Source organism: Scyliorhinus canicula, chromosome 4, assembly GCF_902713615.1.
Source record: "Scyliorhinus canicula chromosome 4, sScyCan1.1, whole genome shotgun sequence".
NCBI lineage: Eukaryota > Metazoa > Chordata > Chondrichthyes > Carcharhiniformes > Scyliorhinidae > Scyliorhinus > Scyliorhinus canicula.
The window spans coordinates 125785495-125798879 of NC_052149.1; positions in this window are offsets into that span (position 1 = coordinate 125785495).

Genomic DNA, 13385 nt, shown 5'->3' on the forward strand with positions numbered 1-13385 from the left:
CCTTTTCCCTCAGGTATGTCTCCTCGAGGTAGACTATGGGTGGCATGGTAACACAGTGGTTAGCACTGCTGCTTCAGAGCGCCAGGATCCCAGGTTCGATTCCCTGCTTGAGTCACTGTGCGGTACCTGCACATTCTCCGAGTGTCTGTGTGGGTTTCCTCCGGGTGCTCCGGTTTCCTCCCACAAGTCCTGAAAGACGTGCTGTTAGGTAATTTGGACATTCTGAATTCTCCCTCCTTGTACCTGAACAGGCTCCAGAATGTGGTAACTAGGGGCTTTTCACGGTAACTTCATTGAAGTGTTAACGTCAGCCTGATTGTGACAATAAAGATTATTATTAATTATAAATCATTATGTCAGCCTTCAGGCTTCTCAGGGGACGAAGTCTCTGGATCTTTTCACTGGGCCGTTAAGTCCCTTTACGTTCCAGGTAACAATCCTGGTGGGAGGTTTCTGACCCCGTGGTCCTGCGGGATCACCCATACTTACCTGTTGGATGCGCCCCTGCAACCCTGGGTTTCCTTTTCAAAGGGGGCCGTCCAAAATGGCCCTGGTCGCTGCTCTCACCATGAGGTCGGCCCCCTGTGCTCCAGGGTTTCCCTTTGTCCAGGGGGAACCCAACACAGCCGTTAACTATGTGTACGCCACGTGGGTGCGCCCCTGTGCTCCGGGGTCTCCCTTTGCCCAGGGGCCCTCCCGAGTGGCTGCTTGCGGCACCATCTTGGTTCCTCGCCCTGTTCCACGCCTGCTGAGGCCTGCGTCTTCTCGCTGCCAAGCCTTTCCTGTCATTTTGCTCCCTGTGGCGCTAACAATTATACTCGAAGCCGAGAGACTAGTACAATAGAGGCTTTATTGCTGTACGAAGTTGTCCCTCTATCCGCAACTGTAGACTGAGGGTCTGAGCAGCTCTCATACATTTATACATAAGCTCCCTGTGGGCGGAGCTAGCCGGCAGGGGCTGACCGGAGGAACCTGTATTACAGGTACAGGCATACATCCCCCTACTGCAGTACACATAACTACAGTGGTTATCTCACCACATTCACCCCCTGTAAAAAATGAGTCCGGCGGGGGTGACATGTAACTCTAACACAAAGGATGCTATTTACAAGAGGGTCCAACAAGGAAAATCAAGAGTCCATCCGGTTAGCAGGTTACAGGTTGAGCCGAATCGGTGGTCGGACGTTCCGCTGTGATCGGCGTAGCTGTGGTGGTGACGTCGGCACAGGCGGTGATGGCCCCGATGGTGCAGGTGCTGGCGGTGTTGGTGCTGGCTGCTGGCGGGATGACTCCGAGAGCAAGCCGAAATCTTCCATGTCCTCCAGGGTGGGCAGGTGGATGAGGGATGGACCTGATGGGGACGAATAGGGGGGCGCTGGGGTTGGCGCAGGAAGGGGTGTGGGCATGGGATCGGGACCTGAGGGAGCCAGGTCCCGGAGCGAGACTGTGTCCTGGCGGCCGTCGGGGAACTCCACGTAGGCATACTGAGGGTTGGCGTGGAGAAGGCGTACTTTGTCCACCAGGGGTTCCGCCTTGTGGTGCCGTACATGCCTACGGAGAAGGACTGGGCCCGGAGTCGTGAGCCAAGTCGGGAGCGACACTCCGGATGTGGACTTCCTCGGGAAGGCAAAAACACGTTCATGGGGTGTACTGTTAGTTGCGGTGCACAGTAGCAACCGAATGGAATGGAGCGCGTCAGGGAGGACCTGCTGCCAGCGAGCGGCTGGGAGGTTCCTGGACCGTAGGGCCAGCTGGACGGCCCTCCATACCGTCCCGTTCTCCCTCTCTACCTGCCCGTTTCCCCGGGGGTTGTAGCTGGTCATCCTGCTGGAGGCGATACCCCTGCTGAGCAGGAACTGACGCAGCTCATCGCTCATGAATGAGGATCCCCTGTCACTGTGGATATAGTCGGGGAAACCGAACAGGGCGAAAATGGAATCCAGGGCCTTGATGACGGTGGCAGACGTCATATCTGGGCATGGGATGGCAAAGGGGAACCTAGAAAATTCATCGACCACACTAAGGATGTAGGTGTTGCAGTCGGTAGAGGTAAGGGGCCCTTTGAAGTCCACGCTGAGGCGTTCAAAGGGGCGGGATGCTTTCACCAGGCGCGCGCGAGCTGGCCGGAAGAAGTGCGGCTTGCACTCCGCACAGATCTGGCAGTCTCTGGTGACTGTCCATACTTCCTCGACGGAGTAGGGCAGATTGCGGGCTTTGATCAGATGGTACAAGCGGGTGACCCCCGGATGGCAAAGGCTGTCGTGCAAGGCACGGAGCTGGTTCACTTGTGCACTGGCACATGTACCTCGGGAGAGGGCGTCTGGGGGCTCGTTGAGCTTGCCGGGGCGATACAAGATCTCGTAGTTAAAGGTGGAGAGCTCGATTCTCCACCGCAAGATTTTGTCATTCTTGATCTTGCCCCGCTGCGTGTTGTTGAACATGAAGGCTACCGACCGTTGGTCAGTGAGGAGAGTGAATCTCCTGCCGGCCAGGTAATGCCTCCAGTGCCGCACCGCTTCAACGATTGCCTGGGCTTCCTTTTCGACAGAGGAATGCCGAATTTCGGAGGCGTGGAGGGCGCGTGAAAAGAATGCCACGGGTCTGCCGGCCTGATTCAGCGTGGCGGCAAGGGCGACATCTGAAGCGTCGCTCTCTACTTGGAAAGGCAGAGTCTCGTCTACGGCGTGCATCCCCGCCCTGGCTATGTCAGATCAAATGCAGGCGAAGGCCTGTTGTGCCTCGGCCGAGAGGGGAAAATGTGTGGATTGGATAAGTGGCCGGGCCTTGTCTGCGTATTGCGGAACCCAGTGGCGTAATAAGAGAAAAACCCAAGGCAGCGTTTGAGGGCCTTGGGACAGTGGGGAATTGGGAGCTCCATGAGGGGGCGCATGCGGTCGGGATCGGGCCCCAGTAGTCCGTTTCGGACTACGTAGCCCAGGATGGCTAAGCGGTCTGTGCGGAACACGCATTTCTCCTTGTTGTACGTGAGATTAAGGAGAGATGCGATGTGGAGGAATTTATAAAGGTTGGCATCATGGTCCTGCTGGTCATGGCCGCAGATGGTGACATTGTCGAGGTACGGGAATGTGGCCTGCAATCCGTACCGGTCAACCATTCGGTCCATTTCTCGCTGAAAGACCGAGACCCCATTCGTGACACCGAAGGGAACCCTCAGAAATTGGTACAGACGACCGTCCGCCTCAAAGGCAGTGTAGGGACGGTCCGATTTACGGATGGGGAGCTGGTGGTAGGCGGATTTCAGGTCAATAGTAGAGAACATAGAACATAGAACATAGAACGATACAGCGCAGTACAGGCCCTTCGGCCCTCGATGTTGCACCGACATGGAAAAAATCTAAAGGCCATCTAACCTACACTATGCCCTTATCATCCATATGCTTATCCAATAAATGCCCTCAATGTTGGCGTGTTCACTACTGTTGCAGGTAGGGCATTCCACGGCCTCACCACTCTTTGCGTAAAAAACCCACCTCTGACCTCTGTCCTATATCTATTACCCCTCAATTTAAGGCTATGTCCCCTCGTGCTAGCCACCTCCATCCGCGGGAGAAGGCTCTCGCTGTCCACCCTATCTAACCCTCTGATCATTTTGTATGCCTCTATTAAGTCACCTCTTAACCTTCTTCTCTCTAACGAAAACAACCTCAAGTCCATCAGCCTTTCCTCATAAGATTTTCCCTCCATACCAGGCAACATCCTGGTAAATCTCCTCTGCACCCGTTCCAAAGCTTCCACGTCCTTCCTATAATGAGGCGACCAGAACTGTACGCAATACTCCAAATGCGGCCGTACTAGAGTTTTGTACAACTGCAACATGACCTCATGGCTCCGGAACTCAATCCCTCTACCAATAAAGGCCAACACACCATAGGCCTTCTTCACAACCCTATCAACCTGGGTGGCAACTTTCAGGGATCTATGTACATGGACACCGAGATCCCTCTGCTCATCCACGCTACCAAGAATTTTACCATTAGCCAAATATTCCGCATTTCTGTTATTCTTTCCAAAGTGAATCACCTCACACTTCTCCACATTAAACTCCATTTGCCACCTCTCAGCCCAGCTCTGCAGCTTATCTATGTCCCTCTGTAACCTGCAACATCCTTCCGCACTGTCTACAACTCCACCGACTTTAGTGTCGTCTGCAAATTTACTCACCCATCCTTCTGCGCCCTCCTCTAGGTCATTTATAAAAATGACAAACAGCAACGGCCCCAGAACAGATCCTTGTGGTACGCCACTCGTAACTGAACTCCATTCTGAACATTTCCCATCAACTACCACTCTCTGTCTTCTTTCAACTAGCCAATTTCTGATCCACATCTCTAAATCACCCTCACTCCCCAGCCTCCGTATTTTCTGCAATAGCCGACCGTGGGGAACCTTATCAAACGCTTTACTGAAATCCATATACACCACATCAACTGCTCTACCCTCGTCTACCTGTTCAGTCACCTTCTCAAAGAACTCGATAAGGTTTGTGAGGCATGACCTACCCTTCACAAAACCATGCTGACTATCCCGGTACTGTGCAATCTGATTGACCATATCAGAAATGCGGGGGAGGGGGTACGCGTCGAGCTGCGTGTACCGGTTGATGGTCTGGCTGTAGTCCACGACCATCCTGTGCTTCTCCCCGGTCTTAACCACTACCACCTGGGCTCTCCAAGGGCTGTTGCTGGCCTCGATGATACCCTCCCGAAGCAGCCGCTGGACTTCGGACCTGATGAAGGCCTTGTCCTGGGTGCTGTACCGTCTGCTCCTGGTTGCGACGGGCTTGCAATCCACAGTCAGATGTGCAAAGAGGGAGGGGGACTCGACCTTGAGGGTCACGAGGCCGCAAACGGTGAGGGGAGGTAGGGGTCCACCGAATTTGAGGGTGAGGCTCTGGAGATTGCACTGGAAATCCAGGCCTAGTAGGAGTGAAGTGCAGAGGTCGGGGAGAATGTACAGACGGAAACGGTCGAATTCCACACCCTGTACAGTGAGTTTAACCAGGCAGAAACCCCGGATCGGGACAGAGTGGGAACCGGAGGCAAGGGAGATCTGCCGGTCAGCGTGATGGATCGCAAGGGAATAGCGCCTTACCGTGTCCGGGTGGACGAAGCTCTCGGTGCTCCCGGAGTCAATGAGGCAGGAGGTCACATGGCCGTTGACCAGCACCGATGTGGAAGAGGGTGCCAGGTTGCGAGGACGGGACTGGTCGAGCGTAACGGAGGCGAGCAGTGGTTGGTCGGCGGTTGAGTCAGATGAGTCCGACGAGGAGCGGTAGCGACCCGTGTCCCGTGATGGCGGCCCCTGGAGACGAGATGGCGGCATCCGCAGTACCTGTGGGTAAAATGGCGGCGTCCATGGAGCGCACGTTATGGGTCGGAACAAAATGGCGGCGCCCATGGAACGCACATGGCTGTGGTGGATGAAGATGGCGGCGCCCATGGGGCGCACGTGGCGGGGGCGGCAAAAGATGGCGGCGCCCACTGATTGCACGTGGGGTCGGGGGAAGCGGACGGCGGGGCCCATTGAGGGAGCGGCTGAGGCGTGGGGACCGGCGGCGCGATAGCGGCAACCGTCCGGGACTGACACACCGCTGCAAAGTGACCTTTCTTTCCACAAGCTTTGCAGGTCGCTGTGCGGGCCGGGCAGCGTTGGCGAGGGTTCTTCTGTTGGCCGCAGAAGTAACAGTAGGGACCCCCAGGGGGTGCGGTGCGGCGGGCAGCGCAGGCATATTGCGCAGGGGCGGCTGCTGGGGGGGCCGTTTGCGGGGTCCACGAGGGGTGGGACGGATGGGCCTGGGGAGCCGTTTGCGGGGTCCACGAGGGGTAGGACGGGTGGGCCGAGTGGCTAGCGGAGTAAGTGTGCGCACTACGGGAGGCGGCCGTCATGGAGAGCGGCAGGGCCTTTGCGGCCGCGAGGTCGGGGGCGACCCCTTCCAGCAGTCGTTGCCGGATGGGGTCCGATGCAATGCCTGTAACGAAGGCATCGCGCATGAGTAAGTCCGAATGTTCCGCGGCTGTGAGGGCCCGGCAGTTGCAGTCTCGTACCAGAGATATAAGGGCCCTCCAGAAGTCCTCAATCGACTCACCCGGCTGCTGGACGCGAGTAGAAAGTTGATGCCTCGCAACCAGGGTGTTCGTCGATGGTGCATAATTCTCCTTGAGCAGTTCCATAGCTGCGGTGTAGTCGGTCGCATCTCGAATGAGCGGAAAGACGCTGGAGCTAAGTCTGGAGTACAGGAGTTGCTTTTTCTGAGCCTCCGTCGGGGGAGGGTGTGCTGAAGAGATGTAGGCCTCGAAGACTGCGAGCCAGTGATCAAAGTCTTTTCTGGCGTGAGGCGAATGTGGATCCAGCTGCAGACGGTCAGGCTTGACTCTGATGTCCATGGTGACTGGGAAATCACACAGCAATAAATTGTGGCGCTAACGATTTTTACTCGAAGCTGAGAGACTAGTACAATAGAGGCTTTATTGCTGTACGAAGTTGTGCCTCCATCCGCAACTGTAGACTGAGGGTCTGAGCAGCTCTCATACATTTATACATAAGCTCCCTGTGGGCGGAGCTAGCCGGCAGGGGCTGACCGGAGGAACCTGTATTACAGGTACAGGCATACATCCCCCTACTGCAAGTACACATCACTACAGTGGTTATCTCACCACACTCCCTTTCTGTTCTGCGCAAACCGTCCCCATCCCCGTTCCGCCCTCCCCTCCATACCCCCCCCCCCACCACATCTCCCTTCTGCCCTGTCCACCCCCCCCCCCCCCCCCTTTAGCCAGACGCTCCCTCTCCCCTGGGAGGTGCGCTGCGGCATCCCTTACTGCCTGTCTTCCCGTGCTAGCCCTTGTCGCTAGTACGGTGCCTCCCCTCCCAGTGCTGATCTAGCCCTGTCCCTATTCTGCCTACCTGTCTCTATCCCGTACCTCGCCCCCTTACCTGCTTCCCCTATTCTTGCTCCCTTCTCTCTGTTTCCCATCTTCAAACCGAAAACCAAGACAAAAACGAAAACGAGGCAGCATAGTCCCGCGCAAAAACACAGTCCATATTACAGTCCTTGGGCTGGATTATCCGATCCCCAACGGCGGAATCGCCTTTGGCAATGGGCCAGAGAATCCCCGATGACGACACAATTGCCGCTTTCGTGATGTTCCACCCCCCTCATTGCCTGAGGCCAACCCCACGATACTCCATCCCCGACCCACCGAGTTCCCGACTGCGTGGGACACATGTGGCTTCACCCGTCGGGAATTCAGCGTGGCGTCTGTGGACTCAATCGAGTGCCGCTACAGTCGGGGGAGAGCCGATCCGTGGGCGGGGGGGGGGCATTATTCGGGGCTCAGGGCATTGTGGGGGGACGATCCGGGGCATGTGAGCCGGCCAAAGCGGGGACTATGTTTGTGTAGCAGGTCTGCTGCAGTCCAACGCTGTGCACATGGGCGGCTACGGACCCAGCAATGACCAAGGCCGTATCGGCAGCCAGAGTTGGGAGCTCTACGCTGCCTCCCTGCTAGTTCCCCCGGAGCAGGGAATCGGTGGCCGTTTTGAACCAGTTTTCCTGGCGTAAAACACCCCCGTTTTCACGTCGGCTTGGGGACTTAGTCTCCCAAACGGAGAATCCAGCCCATTGTTTTCGGTCCATCCTCCACTTTCATTCCCTTTCTTCTTTTATCTCCTGCTGCCTTCACCGCTGCTGAGTCTGTTCTCTCTCCAGGTTGTTCGTTTTTACGAACTTGTCGGTCTCCGCCGGGGTGCCAAAGTAATTTTCCTTCCCCTGGTTTGTCACCCAGAGTCTGGCTGGGAACAGATTGACAAATCGCACCCCTTTTGGTAGAGCGCCAATTTCTCCCCAAGAAATTGATGTGTTGGGCAGGCCGGGTCGCTGTGGACTGCGTTTGATGCAGTGTAGCGAGAGACAGACTTCCAACACTTGATGAGATGCAACACAATTTTATTTAACATCTAAACTATTATACATGTCCAACTGTGGGTTGACACTATGCTGACTTGACTGGAGACCTGAGGCTAGCCTGACCAGACTTACTGACTACCACATGGTGTTTGCACTGGTTATGCTCATGAGCTCTGACTGTCTCAGAGGCTGGATCCCGAGAGAGCGGGAAAACTGGTGCCCTCTGGCTTAATAGTGGTCATGTCCTGTCTGGTGATTGGCTGCTGTGTTCTGTGTGCTTACTGGTCATCCTGTGTGTCAATCACTGCCTGTCTGCACTCCATTATATACATAGATGTATATTATGACAGAAATATGTCCCTCGTTTTTGCCAAGTCTGCCCCAATGTTTTGATAGACCCTGATTCTGTGCCCTTCCCACGAGCATGACTTTTTCTGTGGGGCCCATCTCAGGATCTTTTCCCGGTACTGGTGCTGTTTTTTCAATTATCACTCTTGGCTGCCCCCCAGTTTTGGGTTTAGGCCGGAGCGACCTGTGCGCTCTGTCGTGTTCTGGGAGGCTTGGGAATTTGGGTGATGTAGCCCGTTGGGTCCCTTCCCTCAATCCCCTCCGTCAGACCAGTGGTAATCTCTACGACTGTATATAAGTGTGTGCTTGCATTAGGGGATGTATGACAGTACCTGTATTACAGGTTTTACGGTAAGCCCCTGCCGGCTAGCTCCGCCCACAGGGAGCAGTATAAATATTCATAAGTTTCCCTGAGATGCCATTCTACAGCTGCAGCCGGAGGAATAGCATCTCACTGTAATAAAGCCTCTCTTGTACCATATTGAGTCTTTTGTGTGCAATTGTTAGCGCCACAAGACCCATGATGCGGACATTCTGCCGCCAGGACCTGTTCTCCTGGTCTTTGACCTTCCCCTTTAAGTTCCCCAAGGCTGCCACCAACCTCTTCACCTCGGCCTCCAGAGCTACGATCTTTCGCTCAGGTCCTTTGACGCCTTCTCCAGGTACAAGTTTGTCCTATCCTGTGCCTCCACCTTCTGTCCCAGGCCTTCTATCGTGCACTGAAAGGTGGCTATTGCTTCTGTAACCACCTCCTTCACCACCACCTGGAACGCCATTTTGATCGCTTCCTTCATGCCGGTCAGTTCCTTTTTATGACGCTCTTCTATCCGTCCCCCTGTGTAGGGAGGGGGGTGTCGTTGTCCACTCCTGCTCTGCCGTTCGGATCGCTGAGCTCCCCCTGTCCTGGTTTGCCTGGGTCTCCACTTCACCTCGTGGGGCCGCCTGTCCACTCGCCAGTTGCTCCTACCCCTTTCCTCTGCTTCTGCCTTCTCGTTGGCCATTCAAACTGCTGTTTTACGGCTACTTCTATTCCTACTCATCGCTGTTCCTGCCTTTTAAGTTTGTGGAAGGTTTAGGTGGCTTTTTGGGGCAAAAACTCAAAACAATTTGTTACGTTTGGTCCAGCTGAGAGGAGAGCCACCTGATGTGCGTCTGCTCAGCACGTCACCACCACCGGAAGTCGGGTGAGGTGGAATTTCGGGGCTTCAGCGTACATGTGAAAACTAACGCTGTGTCTTTGGATCATGTCACCCAGGGGCAGCATGTAAATGATAAATAGGAGGGGCCAAGGATTGATCCCTGGGGGGACACCAGAGGTAACGGTGCTGGAACAGGAAGAGAAGCCATTGTAAGTGATTCTCTGACTGGGATTAGATAGATAAGAATGGAACCAGGTGAGAGCAGTCCCACCCAGCTGGGCAACAGTGGAGAGGTGTTGGAGGAGGATGGTGTGGTCACCGTGTCCAAGGCTGCAGACAGCTGGAGAAGGATGAGGAGGGAAAGTTTCCCTTTGTCACAGTCACACACAGTGTCATTTGTCACTTTGAGAAGAACCATTTTGTAATATGACAGGGGCAGAAACTTGATTGGAGGGATTGAAACACAAGTTCCGGGAAAGATGGGAATGGGTTTTGGAGGAGACACCATGTTCAAAGAATAAAAACAGTTCAATGGGAATAGGATCGAGGGACAGGAAGTGGGTCTCATGGACAAGATGAGCTCAGAGAGGGCATGAGGGGAGATAGGAGAGAAACTAGAGAAAGATGTGAGTTCAGGGCCCGGGCAGGGGGGAGAATTAGAGGAAGTTTGACCAGATGGGCGAGTGACCGGGAGGGACGTGGCCGAGGCAGCTGATTGGATTGTCTCAATCTGAGTGACAAAGACGTCAATGAGCTCCTCCCACTTGTTGTTGGAGGTGAGGGTGGAGGGGACAGGGGAGAGGGGGTTTAAGAAGATGGCCGACAGTGGAGAAAAGATCCCGGGGGTTATCTTTACATTCCAGGATGATCCTGGAATAGTGAGCAGTTTTAGCAGATGGGAGTAGGAGCCGGGAATGTTTGAAGTGGTCCAGCCGGATCTGACAGTGGATGGAGTGACAACTGGATGACTTTAGGAATATTGGATTCTATGTATGGGGCAATTTAAGGGTTAAAGGTCTGGGGCTAGCGTGTGTTTGACTGCAGTGGTCATATATTTTTAAAAAAATAATCCTGTTTTACTGGACTTGGGTGCACTCAGCTGCCAGAAAGTGAAATTAACAAAGGAATGTGTTTTTCAGTCTGGGCTAATAGACTGTGTTTGACTGTGAAAGTTACTGGGGAGATAATGGCCGGGTTTCTCCAAAAACGCGGCTGAGTGTTGACGCCGGCGTAAACACCAGAGTGTTTCACGCCAGCGTCAATGGGCCTCTTGGCCCAGCGATTCTGTGGCCTACAGGTAGCCAGCACGGGGCCGGAGTGCTCTGCACTGCTCCAGCCGCTGATAAGCAGTCCTACGCTACTGGCCGCGGGTCCGCGCATGCGTGCGGCGGCCACTTCCGCGCTGGCGCCAAGTGACATGGCGGAGCCACACAGCAGGCCAACACGGAAGAAGATAGTGTGACGGTTGAGGAGTATTTATCTAAGATCTGCCTGAGTAGTCGAGGTTGTAAGCTACTAGACAAGGTCTTGTGAATATCTAAAGTCAGACTCGCTATATGGGAGATCTATTTATAGTAGACACAATGTGCCTTGCGTTCACTACCTTTGGTGTACAGGAGAGACTGTGCCTTAGATGACTATCTTATCCTTAACGTGACTAAATAGTTCTAATTCCTGAGAGCTAGGCATGGGAAAGTGACCCTCCAGATAGCCTCAGAGGGTGAGAATATGATGAGTCTTAGTTAAATATCACTCTTATTTATTAAAATAGACACGGATCTGTACGGCAAAATATATACGCAATTTATTTGAAGATGAAAGGGTAATACAAGTGTTTTGATAAATGATACAGTTTGACAGATACAGGATACGTGATGAGTTAGCCTGTAACCTTCTTAACTACATAATTGATTAAGCTACAAACATTTCATACTCACAACGACTAGTAGTTGTGTCGGAATTCGATGCTCAATCACGAGCAGAATTCTACGACTCGAGATAGCAGTTGAAACACCCAATAATATCCTAAACAGCTCTCCAAGCGAAACTCTAACTTTGGCAGCTTTTGCTTGAATATTTATATTGTTTTTACACTCAGGGAGAGCTAGGGAGTTTGAGGGGAGTTTTAGCATAGCCCCTGCTTCTGAAAAACAAGTTAACTCCCCACAGTTATTTTGAGACAAAGAACAATCTCTCTCTTAATTGGCAAGGCCTTAGTTTCAGAGAGGCCTAACAGGGCACCTGTTTCTAAATATTCGAGGTTGATACCTCTGGTAGCTATCTCCAGAAAAACAGCAGCCTCCCTTCTTGGCGGGGTCTCTTGCCCAGCAGCAGCCTCCCTTAGTGACAAGGCCACGAGACAGGCAATAACCTCCCTTAGTGACAAGGCCACTAGACAGGCAATAATCTCCCTGAGTGACAAGGCCACTAGACAGGCAATAACCTCCCTTAGTGACAAGGCCACTAGACAGGCAATAACCTCCCTTAGTGACAAGGCCACTAGACAGGCAATAACCTCCCTGAGTGACAAGGCCACTAGACAGGCAATAACCTCCCTTAGTGACAAGGCCACTAGACAGACAATAACCTCCCTTAGTGACAAGGCCACTAGACAGGCAATAACCCCCCTTAGTGACAAGGCCACTAGACAGGCAATAACCTCCCTTAGTGACAAGGCCACTAGACAGGCAATAACCTCCCTTAGTGACAAGGCCACTAGACAGGCAATAACCTCCCTTAGTGACAAGACCACTAGACAGACAATAACCTCCCTTAGTGACAAGGCCACTAGACAGGCAATAACCTCCCTTAGTGACAAGGGCACTAGACAAACAATAACCTCCCTTAGTGACAAGGCCACTAGACAGGCAATAACCCCCCTTAGTGACAAGGCCACGAGACAGGCAATAACCTCCCTTAGTGACAAGGCCACGAGACAGGCAATAACCTCCCTTAATGACAAGGCCACTAGACAAGCAATAACCTCCCTTAGTGACAAGGCCACTAGACAGGCAATAACCTCCCTTAGTGACAAGGCCACTAGACAGGCAATAACCCCCCTTAGTGACAAGGCCACGAGACAGGCAATAACCTCCCTTAGTGACAAGGCCACGAGACAGGCAATAACCCCCCTTAGTGACAAGGCCACTAGACAGACAATAACCCCCCTTAGTGACAAGGGCACTAGACAGGCAATAACCTCCCTTAGTGACAAGGCCACTAGACAAGCAATAACCTCCCTTAGTTGGCGAAGCTTATTTCCAGACAAGGCCATGAGACTTAATGAGTTCACTGCATCTGGACTCTTACAAAGATAATACATATTAAAAAACATTATTGCGATAAGTAATGGTTTACATTGTTAATGGACTGATCAAACAACAGTTTTTAATATCGGGTTAAATACATGATTTAACAGAGCATCAGCTCTGATCAGCTTTTAATATAAAGTGAATATATGATTTAATATAAAATGAGTTCTGATCAGCCTTTAATATAGGTTGATACCACCACAGTAGGCCAGGCCCCTCATATCGCGCACGCCCGCCGATTGGTGGCCCCGGATCGCTGGCCTGTCCGTTGTGGAGGACCCCCCCCCCGCCCCCCGGAGACTGATCCCCCTGCCCCCCCCCACCAGGGAGGGCCACCGCAGCCGCGACGCCGAGCTCCCGCCAGGTGGAACCATACGTGAACCACGCCGGTGGGAACTCGGCCGGTCGACCGTGGAGGATCGCCACGGGGGCCTCTTTCAATGGCCCCTTCCCGGCGCCACGTTGACTGCATGCACGCGACTGCCGCTGATTCTCCGGTCGCCGGAGGTTCACATCCCGCTGTCAGACCCGATCTCCATTCTCTGTCCCTGTGCCGAGCGTGATTTCGGCGCAGAGAAACCCGGCCAATGTGCTTTGCAGCCTGCAGACATAATTTGCTTTTTTTAGATTATGTTGACGAGGTCATTGCTGTGTGGAGCC